Below are 10,998 nucleotides of genomic sequence, written 5' to 3' on the forward strand. Positions count from 1 at the left end.
GGTTGGCATGAATCATGTTTATTGAAAACAGGAAACAAAGGGAGGAAGGGAAGAAAGCCCAGGCAGGGAAGGCAGCAGGCAGAGGTGCAGTGTGCAGCGGGGGGTGGGGGTGGGGGGTGGTGGAGATGGGAGCAGCCCCAGAAAAGGCTCATTCATCTCCTCATGTTTGCTCCAGGACACCGCACACCAGCACGCTGGCGAGTTTTATCTGCTTGCTTCAGCTGTGGAGTTCACTGTGAGCCAGCAATTGGGTGCTTCAGAGACTTGCCCGCCCAGGAGAGGACAAGGCGGCCCCCCAGAACAGCTTCCGGCCCATCTCTCGGCCAGCAGAGGCCTGGCTTTCAACGCTGTCCAAGGGTGAAATTGCATTACATTCTGCCTGGTAATGAGGTGTTGCAGGTCTCGGCCCCCAGCCAGAAGACGCAGCTCTGGCCACCAGCCCTGGCCCGGCCATCCTCCAGCCAGGACTGGACTGGCTAGCAGAGCCAGGGAGGGGGCAGAGTACAAGTACTTGAGGTACAGAAAAGTGCAGAGGCAGAGGGTCAACACCAGGTAAGAAAGGGAGGGGGTCTGAGACTACCTCATACCCAGCACCTTATACCCAGCACTTCATACTCGGTACCTTGTATGTAGCACCTTGTATCCAGCACTTCATAGTCAGCACCATATATNCAGTACCTTTTACCCAGCACTTCATACTCAGTATCTTATATCCAGTACCTTGTACCCAGCACTTCATACTCAGTATCTTATATCCAGTACCTTGTACCCAGCACTTCCTACTCAGTACCTCTTATGTAGCACCTTGTATCCAGCACTTCATATTCAGCACCATATATTCAGTACCTTTTACCCAGCACTTCATACTTGGTACCTCTTATGTAGCACCTTGTATCCAGCACTTCACACTCAGTACCTCATATACAGCACTCTGTTCCCAGCACTTCATAGCTAGTACCTGGAACCTTGCTCAGTCTTACTGCTTCACACAGTAGGTCTCTGGTTTCCTGGGGCTGCCACAATAAGTCAGCAGAAAGAGGAGACACGCTGTGACCTTCCTTGGCTGCCAGCTCCAAGCCTAGCTGTTGACAGGGTCACAACTTTCCCAGGCTCTGGGGCTATTTTACATATCTCTTCAGCTTTTGGTGAAGGTGACAGTCCTTCCAGGTCCCTGGGTTGGTACTGTGTCACTCCAATCTCTGTCCCCACCTTCATACTCTGCTCTTGCTGGATGTTGCTGTTTGGGCCCAAATTTCTCTCCTCTGAGTGAACTAGATTAAGACTACACTGATAGCCCGGTGTGGTGGCACATGCCTTTAATCCCAGCACTTGGGAGGCAGAGGCAGGCGGATTTCTGAGTTCGAGGCCAGCTTGGTCTACAGAGTTCCAGGACAGCCAGGGCTATACAGAGAAACCCTATCTCAAAAAACAGAAAACAAAAAACAAACAAACAAACAAAAGACTACACTGACAGTGACATCATCTTGATTACGCCTACAGAAAGTATATTTCCACATCCAGTCCCATTCCTCGTATTAAGGATTTAGGATACTTAAAATTCAACCCACAACCAACAACTGATTAACACTGATTGACAGGCCACTGCTGTCCATCATGTCCTCTGTTAGGAGCTATCTGTGACCTCAGTGACCACACAGTCTCGCCAGAGATGAGGCAGGAACCGTTACACACCCATTTTACTGGTGAGAAAATTGAAGCTCAGAGAATATCTCATTTATTGCTGTGAAGAGACACCATGGCCACAGAAACACTTCTAAAGAAAAACATTTAACTGGGGTTGGCTTACAGTTGCAGAGGTTTATTATATTATCATCATGGCAGGAAGCATGGTGGGTGCACGCAGACATGGCGCTGGAGAAGGAGCTGAGAGTTCCACATCTTGATCAGCAGGCAGCAGGAAGAGAATGCCATGCTGAGTTTGGCTTGAGCATCTGAAATATCAAAGCCCACTCTGTAGTGAATACTTTTATCCAACAAGGCCGTACCTATTAATAGTACCACTTCCTATGGGTCTATACATATGTTTACTTACACACACTACACATATACATCATATACCTGAGGCTAATATTATACATGGGTTCAGGAAGGTGTAACATAGCCATGGTGGATGGAACCTCTTAGCAAGATGTGGGAAGATGGAGTGATGCAAGCATTTGGGGCAAGAGTGGGAGCAAAGACACTTCCTGCAGGTGACACAGTTAAGGGGAAGGCAGGTTCAGGGTTGGTGGCCAGTTAGGTGTAGCGGGGTGGCCTTGCTGGAAGAAACATGTCACTGAGGTGGGTTCTAAGGTTTCAAAGCCACTCGCCATTTCCCCAGGACGCCCTCTCTGCTTTATGCCTGCTGCTGAAGATGTGAACTCCTCAGCTTCCCACTGAGTCGCCAGGCTTCTACTCTACCACCATGGACTGTAAACCTCCAGAACCCTGCCTGATCCTTCCTTCTGTAAGCTGCCTTGGTCATGGTGTTTTATCACAGCAACAAAACAGCAATGGACGCACACAGGTCCTCGTTGCTACTGTTTCTGCCTCCCTTCCCCCACAAAAGGCTCCTGGTCTGATTCCTCAGGGCTGGTCCCCAGCTTTCTTGGCCATTCTTCCAAAAGCACCCTAGAGAGATGCTACTGTAGGGATAGGACTCAACTCTGACATGTCTCAGCTATGCATTCTTGGGTCCCATCTTCACCTCCCTGGGCCACTTTCTACACCATCAACCGAAGAAGATCAAGTAAGGTGACCACAGTGACAGTAGTTGAAAGACAAAAAGCTCTGGGAAAGGGTCGTCGTCCTTCACAACAGGTGACACCCAGTGAGAGGCTCTTTGCTCCGCTCTGCAGTCTGCCCCATCTCACCACTCACCTCGGGGCCTTTGCAGGGGGGCCTCACCCCTCCCCTGGGGCTCCTTCCCCCTCCACCCACCCCTATGGCCACACAAGCTCAATGATCCGACACGCTGGGCCGTCTTGGTGTTGTGAATTCCATCTCCAGACCCCAGCTTCTGTGACACAGGGAACACACGCAGCCTCTTCAGTGAGGCTGCTGTAAGAATTAAGTAAGGTAATGCACCTGAAGCATTGAGCAGGGTGGCGGTGTCATTTATTAGAGGAGGCTGAGTGGGAACCGGGTGGCTCCTCTACCCCCACAGACAGGGAGTGGAGGAGAGAGGGAGAGGAATGGGAGCAGAGGTGAGAGGTGGAGCGGATTACAGAGGCCAGCATGGAGAGCAGCAGTGCCTGGGGCTCCTTGCTCCTGAGTCCCTACTACTTAGGAATCTGCCTTCTGAGGGTCCCTGCCTTGGAGGACATCAACCACTTGACATCCGTCTGCCCATCTCCAGGGACCCTGTCTAGGTCGACCTTGGGACTCATCTTAGTCACGCCCTTTTTCTATGAGGACCGTTTAGACTTGTCTTCTTCTCCCCATATGAATCCTTTCTCTTTTCATCGGCTTCTTAGACCTATGCCCCCGTGAGGCAGGACTTCCTCTCTGTCGCTGGACTTTTTCTCTGACCTCAGGGCTCAGCACAGGCTTGGCTTTTTCCTCCAAGAATCCGTGAATGAAATGAGTCCTTGAACATCTCCATGGGAGACACAGAAGGTTACTAGTCCCTACAGCCCTGGCACCAGACCCTCCTTCCTTGCTAGCTGCTCCTGCCTCTGGCTTCTGCCTTACGTGTACCAGCCTTGCTCTGTATAGAGGAAGGAATCCAGGGGTTGGGGAGGGACCCGTGACTGCTCTGCCATCATCTGCAGTAAGCACTGCCCCTGAATGCCAGCCCTGCTGGGTACAAAATACCTGGCACTCTGCCACCCACTCCCTGCTCTTCCTGCAGCCCCCATGAGGAGACATGGACGGTCACAGAGAGAGGTAGTTAGTCTTTCAGACTTGGTGCAGCTCCCCCACCCTGGCCCTGACCCGGACACAAGTGCCCGCTTCCGCTGGGCAAACCACTCCATCTTCCACCCCCACTCTCCCTGATATTTAAGGAAATTAAGGTTAGGTCTGGCTGCTAAATATTTGTCTAAGCGGAACAGAAAATGGTGCCAAAGAAGGCCTTCAATTTTATGAGCAAATAAATCGTCTGAAGGAGATGAGCTGGGGATGGGGAGCCGGGCAGGGCCTCAATTATTTAGAACAGAAAGTGCCTCCCAAAGTCTGGAAAGCTGCTCAAGTCTCCTCCACCCACTTTTTTTTTTTTTTTTTAACACAGGGCTACACAGACAGAGTATCTGTATGGTAGCCCTGGTTGTCCTGGAACTCTCTCTGTAGACTAGGCTGGCCTTGAACTCAGAGATCCACCTGCCTCTGCCTCCCAAGTGCTGGAGTTAAAGGAATGTACTACCGCCACCACCTGACCCAAGTCCCCCTTTCTGAAAGCACACTCTTGTTCTTTTGCTTTGCCACATGGGCTGAGGCTGGGGAAGGTCACTTACAGATTCTTGGCTCCCTCCATTGGATCCCTGGCTGATCATTCCAGGTTCCCCTTCCTGGACGGCAGCACCTCCTGATTCCCCAGGGCAGCTGAGCGGAGGAGCTTGGCCTCTGCGACCCACGGGACCTGCCCCTGCCTCCTGGCAGCAGTCGCCACCTGCCCATGCTCAGCCTTTCCCTTTGCACGATGGGATGTTCTTTCTGTGCAATGGGACGCAGCTCTTTGGAGGTGCTGTGGATATGAAGGAGGGGCTTCCTGCCAGCGTATGACACACAGTGAGGTCTCCAAACGATGTCCACATTCTAGTCCCTAGAACCTGTGGATATCATACTTTATGTAAGGGGTGGTATGGGGAGGGGGACGGAAATCAAGGCTGTAAATGAAATGAAGGATCTGGTTAACGAGCCTTCAGATGGGGTGAAGATCTAGGTAGGTGAGGATCAGGGAGGAGGAGGAGGAGGAGGAGGAGGAGGAGGAGGAGGAGGAGGAAGAGTTTGTACTGGATATGAGATAGACTTCAGCAGCCTCGTTGACTTTGAACTTGGAAAAGAACATGAGCCAAAGAATACAAGTAGCCTCTAGAAGCTGAAACGTGCTCAGAAGAGGAGTGTTCCCTGGAGCCTTCAGGAGCACAGCCCTACCTTAGTGCCAACCCAGCACCATCCACTTGGGACTACCGACCCCAGAGCTGCTGGACAATGCTTCGTGTTATTTTCTCCCCAGGACACATTTGTGTTATTCGTGCACGTGTGTGTGTGTGTGTGTGTGTGTGTGTGTGTGTGTGTGTGTTCGGGAGTTGGCATTCACCTTCCACCTCACTGAGGCAGAGTCTGTCTCCTCATTTCTTCTGCTGTTCTGCACTCCAGGCTAGCTCCACGTGGAGCTTCCAGGCTATTGCCCTCATCTCACTGCAGGAACACTGGGATTAAGGATGCCTCGGTATCTGGCTCTTTAGATGGCTTCTCAGGATGTCCTCAGTCTTGTATGGCTGGTGCTTTTATCTCCTGATCCATCTTCTTGGTTTTTGGAGACGAGGTCTCCTGTATCTCAGGCTGGTGTCAAACTTGCTGTGTCAAACTCCTATCTCACGAGTGTTGGGATTACAGTTGTGTGTCACCATGTCATGTTTCACCTATGTTGTTTTTTTCAGTCACTCTGCTTAAAGTAATTGGTTACAACAGCCAACAGAATCTAATCCAGTGCCCGACGAACAGTTAAGTGTCCTGTCCCTGTGGGGCTCTGCAATACAACCAGTTCCCCAGCTGCTCTCTAAACTCCACATCTTCTTTGTAAGCAGAAGAGCATAGATTACAAACCGGAAAGTTTTCTTGTTGTAATTGTCCCCTAAAAGATCATCACGGCCCATCCAGTCCCTCCACACCCCTCCCTCCCCCTGCAATCTGTCCCCTGCTCTCAGCAGGGTCTAGGCTGGGACCCGTGGTGCCTGCGGCCCCTGGAGGAGACAGTTAATAAAAGCAGGAGGAGGAGAATCAATGTGTGCTGACATCCCTATGACAGATCAGCAAGAGAGACAGATTTAATATCCTGCCGTTTCCCTTCCTCAGCCTGGGGGCCGGAATTGATTAAATAAATTAAAGCTATGCAGTTTCGATGTCTGGGTAGGTCGTCTGGTCCTCCCACTGTCACCGGCCAGCCACACGGCTCACCCCATTCCCGAGGTCTCTAAGAGCCCTCCACGGATGGAGTCCTACGAGCGTGGGCATTTTCCCTCTGTCTGGACCTCCCAGTGTGTAAAGTGAGGGGTGTGGAGTGAATCACAAGAAAGGGTGGGAGGGAGGATTCCGAGAAGTGGTAGCTGCGTTTCTGCTGAGCTCCAGATAAGGGGCAGCAGCAGTGAGCTGGCTGGGCAGGTGCACACTGATGCAGGCTCCGCCTAGGTTTAGGCTCCAGCTGAAGCTCAGGAGAGCAGGGTCCAGTCCTCCAGGCAGGATAGGGGTCAGCCTGGAGATTGACCCCCACATGGCTATCTCCCTACCCTGGCCTACCAGGTGGGCGTGAGATAATGAGCAGTCTACCACTCTGTACCCTGTTTTTTCCATAAGCAGTTCAAGGAAGCCAGGCACTTGAGCCTACAGGACGGAGGGTTAGAGATGAGAGTGGGTCAGGTGTCATGGCATGCTTTGGGAGGCTGAGGCAGGATGACTGGCAGGCTGAGATTGCCTAGGGAAACTGGTCAGCAGCAACAACAGCAACAACAACAACAGCAACAGTAGCAGCAGCAACAACAGCAACAGCAGCAGCAACAGTAGCAGCAGCAAGAACAACAACAGCAAAAGCAGCAACAACAGCAACAGCAACTGCAGCAGCAGCAACAACAACAACAGCAACAGCAACAGTAGCAGCAGCAAGAACAACAAAAGCAACAGCAGCAACAACAACAACAGCAACAGCAGCAGTAGCAGCAGCAACAACAGCAACAGCAGCAACAGCAACAGTAGCAGCAGCAAGAACAACAACAGCAACAGTAGCAGCAGCAACAACAGCAACAGCAGCAACAGCAGCAGTAAGAACAACAACAGCAACAGCAACAGCAGCAGTAGCAGCAGCAACAGCAGCAGCAACAAAAACAATAGCAACAGCAGTCAAAACACCTTCTGGCTCAGCAAAAATGATTGGCCATCTGAGTACAGCCTACACATGAGCCTCTCTCTCCAAGCATAGAGAAGAGACTACCCTCCAACCACAGGGCTTCACCAGAGTCCTACACACAGTCATGGTTTTGAGCCTCACAGACCTTTCGCAACTGCTAGACACAATGAGCATCCGATGAGTTTCCTTCCAAAGCACTTGGCACTACCATCCCGCTGAGCTGAGGACACAATCCCCATTTTACGGATAAGGAAAGTGAGGTCAGGAAAAGGTCAGCCAAGATCACAGCTGCAACGTGGAGCCAAGAACACCTGGTATGCCCCACACCAAAGTTCATTCCACCTCAGAGGAAACATCTTAGCTTCCAGTGGGTCAGGGCAGGAGTCATGAGTCAGCAGGGCTGGGACAATGAGGAATGTGGCTCAGGACAGAATTAGAGAACAGGGACACTTGTCACCTTCAGCCTTCTTTCTGCAGCTTCCTTCAGCCCATGCTGATGGGGTCAGGATGAACCAAGCCTCTAGAGTTGGACCACCCAAGGTACAAGTACCAGTTTTTCCCACCTGCAGGCCCTCAAGCAAGCCACTGGCCTCTCACAGCCCCTCTGTGTGCCTGTCTGGAAAACGTTAATGAGGGCATCAGTTCACATCAATCCACACAGAATGGCCCTCTGGGGTTTTACAACAGGTGACACAGCCTGGATGTGAACTCTGGCTTCTCCATCGCCATCAATGGTCCAGGAGGGGATCTAGGTCAAGGGCACATGTGGTCCAGACACAGCCAGTCAGCAAGGAGAGTCAGGGACTCTCTTGTGGAGACTGCTTCCTCTCCCCACAGCCACTTTCTGAAGTAGTAGTCATTCATGAGACACACTTTGCTACAGAAGGAACTTGCAGCCCCCCCACCCCACACCCCGCCTTCCATGACAATTTTGATGAGCAACCTCCCAAATGCCATCCCGACTACTGAAATTGCCAAGCCTCTGAGAGACGGCAGGAGGAAGCTGGGCTCCTGGCTCTGGCATCCTCTCTCCCCTTCAGCTCACCAAGTGCTGCTTTTGCTTATGGGCTTGTGCCAGCTGCGAGCCAAGTCTATCATTAGGCCTCAATTTCTCTTGCAGTGGAAGCGGGTTGCTGAGAGGGGAAAGACAGCCAGGCGCTTGGTGATTCTAAGCACAACAGCTACACTTAGCCATCAGCTTGTCTGCCAGTTCCCAATGCAGCTCCTAACGACAGCACACAAGGCAGGCAAGGCGGACCCGCTCCCTAGCAATTAATTCTCATTCCAGTTTAAATTCTTCCTAGGGAGTGTCAGGCAGATGTCCTGGAAAGGGGTGAATCCGGGGACAGAGGACAAGTCAGGATGGACAGAAAAACAGGGTGAGAGGTGACAGCAGTCCCAGGAGAGCAGAGACAATGACCAGTGGTGGCACCCAAGAAGGATGGGGGTTCCTAGGACCCATTTTCAGATCATGCCCCTAAGTCCAGAATCAAATTCACTACCATTCTCCCAGCTGCCTGTCACACCATCACCCCAGCTGGCTCCCAGGCCCTACTTGCTCTCCTTTATTACACTTCCTTTATCTCCAGATACATAGTTTCCAGATACATAGTTTCCAGTGGCAACCTGGGAGCCATAAGCACAACTTCCTGCCAGCCACACTCTCCAGGGAGGAACACAGGGTGCTCCGGCCCTGGTCATCACTCCTTTTAACTTCACAGACTCTGAGCAGTAGGCGCCAGTTTGCAGCTAGGTTACAGATGAGGCAATGGGGCAGCAGTGACTTTGAGGCAGAGCTGAGGCTCTGCACAAAGGTCCATCTAGTCCCAGAGCTGGCCCCTTAACATTGAACTATATACTCTGCACATACCTCAGTTCACTGCCCTTGTCTCCAAATGGATAACGGGTCTCCCGTCTGTCTGTCTCAGCCCCAGTTGTCTGTCTCTCAGGGGAAATGCTGAAGCTCCATCCCAGTCCTCTGGTATCCTCCTGCCAATCACTCTTTGTCCTGGTATCTCCCTGACCTTGGGGGCAGAGCCAGGCTCTGCTCAGCATCCTTACTATATATCTGGGTCACCTAGGACAAACGGCATCCTTGCTGGGGCTTCTGTTAGTTTGTCTGTGCAAGGGAGGCTACACACACCCCAGCAGCATCGGGTCTGTGGAGAGGACACCTGCTTTTACTTGGCCAGCCCCAAGGAGTTGTCAGGAAACTAAAATTGACAGATTTCACTTGAGGTAGAATTTGCTGCCAGCACGGTGTCCACTGTGGATGGCAGGGACAGATGTGGCCTGGCAGGAGCTGCGGGGCTTAAAGAAGCCAGCTAGAAAGGGGAGGTGCCGGCAGCGGCTATCACAGATCGCTTGTGATTTCTCATCAGAGCCGCCACTAAGGCTGATACCCGTTCCAGACAGAGGGCAGACCATGTGACCCCCAAGGATGTTCTGCCCTGCCAAACCGCTGCCCGCTGGCCTTCATCCTGCTCAGCCATGCCCTGATGACCATTAGCCATGGCTGGAGAATCAGTGGCTGCTGCCAGGGGAACAGCATGACCTATGGCCTCCTCTTTGCATACATGGAACTCTAAATCCCAGAGAGGCAAGACCAGAGACTCCTCAGGTCCCTCCCAGCACACACAGCAAACGTGAGAGCTACGAACATTAATCTTGTGCCAAACTACCTAAGTCTGGGCTTCTTGAACTTTCTCCTGCCCCAGCCCAGAGCAGGATATGCCATATGGCCAGTGAAGGGTCTCCATAGCACAACATTCTAAAATAATACATATTGGAGTACATGTCTGTGAGCTTTAAATGGAAATCATACAAAGGAGTACAGACAGAGTTGAAACATCTCTCTGTCAAGCCTTCTGTTGTGTTAGAGACAGGCTAGCTGGCACACAAGTCTATGAGGAGTCTCCTGTCTCCGTTTCCCATCTCACCGTAGTGCTATCACATTCTGGGGTTCCGGGGACCCGAACTTAGGTCCTCATGCTTGCATGGAAAATTCGTTAACTGACTCAATCATCGCCCCAGCTCCATTTTAACCATTCTTAAGTCCACAGACTGTGGGCTGAGGACAGTCCATGGTGGTTCAGCCATCACCACTATCCTTCTCCATTTCCTTCTCATCTCCAAGCCGGATCTGTGCCATTGGCTCAGCACTACCTTCTTCTTGCTCCTCCACTCTAGTCTCTTTCCTACTGTGAGCTGTGTGTGTGAATCTGGGAGCTCTGGAGGTCTGTCCTTCAACCCTGCGTGGCCCTCAGCTGCGTCTTGCATCACTGTGAGCACAGCCCCGGCTGCAGGGACATTTCTTAGCCCCGCCTCCCTGAGCAGAGGACCCTGGTCACAATTCTCAAAAACTCAGTGCCCTCTCGCTCCCCCTCTATTTCCATCCGGATGTGTGGCTGGGCAACCAGCTCACTGTAGGGGCACTTATATTAGTTTCCTTTCTGTTGCTGTGACAAAACACCATGACTCAGGCAAATTGTAGAAGGAAGAATCTATTGGGGCTTGTGGCTCCAGAGGGACCAGTCCCTCATGTCAGAGAATCGTGGGCAGCAGGTTACAGAGGGACCAGTCCCTCATGTCAGAGAATCGTGGGCAGCAGGTTACAGATATGGCAGTAGAAGCAGGAAGATGAGGGCTCACATCTCAGCCATGAGCATGAAGCAGAGAGAGAGAGACAGAGATGGAGAGAGAGAGGGAGAGGGGGAGGGGAGGGGGAGGGAGAGGGAGAGGGAGAGGGGGAGGGGGAGGGGGAGGGAGAGGGAGAGGGAGAGGGAGAGGGAGAGGGAGAGGGGGAGGGGGAGGGGGAGGGAGAGGGAGAGGGAGAGGGAGAGGGAGAGGGAGAGGGAGAGGGGAGGGGAGGGGGAGGTGGAGGGGAAGGGAGAGGGAGAGGGAGGAGAGAATTGCATGTGGCATGAAGCTTTTAA

The 10,998-nt window shown here is 52.2% G+C and overlaps 1 long non-coding RNA gene across 1 annotated transcript; it reads left to right on the forward strand.

Moving 5' to 3' along the window:
• The first annotated feature begins 334 nt into the window (after window positions 1-334).
• Window positions 335-10,041, forward strand: LOC110322826. The gene is made up of 4 exons (XR_002380604.1): window positions 335-552; window positions 2,342-2,467; window positions 5,604-5,666; window positions 9,445-10,041. It is a non-coding gene; the product is annotated as an uncharacterized LOC110322826 (long non-coding RNA).
• The last annotated feature ends 957 nt before the right edge of the window (window positions 10,042-10,998 follow it).

This window comes from Mus pahari, chromosome 6 (genome assembly GCF_900095145.1).
Source record: "Mus pahari chromosome 6, PAHARI_EIJ_v1.1, whole genome shotgun sequence".
Lineage (NCBI taxonomy): Eukaryota > Metazoa > Chordata > Mammalia > Rodentia > Muridae > Mus > Mus pahari.